Source organism: Capsella rubella, unplaced genomic scaffold, assembly GCF_000375325.1.
Source record: "Capsella rubella cultivar Monte Gargano unplaced genomic scaffold, Caprub1_0 scaffold_2, whole genome shotgun sequence".
NCBI lineage: Eukaryota > Viridiplantae > Streptophyta > Magnoliopsida > Brassicales > Brassicaceae > Capsella > Capsella rubella.
This window is the reverse complement of record NW_006238922.1, coordinates 4,324,317-4,325,431: the sequence shown is the minus strand read 5'-3', so window position 1 is coordinate 4,325,431 and position 1,115 is coordinate 4,324,317.

The following is a 1,115-nucleotide window of genomic DNA, read 5'->3' as shown; positions in this document are numbered from 1 at the left end:
TTGATCGAAAAGATAAGTACACTTTGGTGATATAAGTGGCCAAATCAATTCATTTAAACCTCTACGCAAATTGGGGTCTCTCAATGTTTTTCCAATAAAAAAAGATGTTACCTATGATTTATGGATCTTTTCAAAGATGAAAGAAACAATATTTGTAAATCGAACTGCAGAAAAAAGATTAATAGATTTGTTGATTAAGATCGTGGTTAAAACTGAACAAATTAAATTTGAATGAGGTAAATGGTTAAGTCGGTTTCAACCTATTTCACTTGTGGTTTAGGAAAGCTTTTCCCTAGTATGATATGGTTCTAGCACTAGCATACATATCATTTTCTTAACAATACATATCTAAGTCCGCAATTTATTCGAATGTACCAAACATCTTCAAGTTTTTGTTTATATTTCAAAACTGAGAATATAATTTTTGTTGTTTCAATCGATTATATTCTACCAGTTCTAAATTTAAGGAATCGATCATAAAAGAAAGAGTAACAAAAATTAGATATTTTACTTTTGTCTTGAAAATTTGCAAAAAAAACTTATTTCAGTAGTGGAATAAAATTTAGAAAATCATATTGAATTGTACAATTGGTGTATTAGCAATATATAATTAGAAATATAATCCATTCAACAAAACTTGTACGTCCTACTATTATCTTTTTTTTTTTTATGTTTTAAGTCATATCAGATTTTTTTTATTCCTTTGTTTTGAATTAATAATTTAAAGTTAAGTTATTCATTTTCAAATAGATTTACTTTGGTTTTTCTTATAAAGGTAAAAATGTATATATTTCCGATAATATAAATGGTACAACAATTAAATATTCAATTTATGTTCAAAATCATTTAAGCCGATTTAGAAATTGTGACACAATGAGCCCACAAGTCGTCACTCTTCTTCAAATATTGTGATTCACGGGCAATTAATGCTGGTCTATCAGCAATATATTTAATGAGAGTGTCGTGGCACACTTTTCCTTCTTGAACAAGATCGTGGCAGCAAGAATCCGTGATGGTTGCATTTCCAAAAACAACGGCGATTATATCCAAGGCACACTTAGGGGAGATTTTAACAAGACAAGTATCCCATGACGATTTTGCTTCGTTGTCATCGA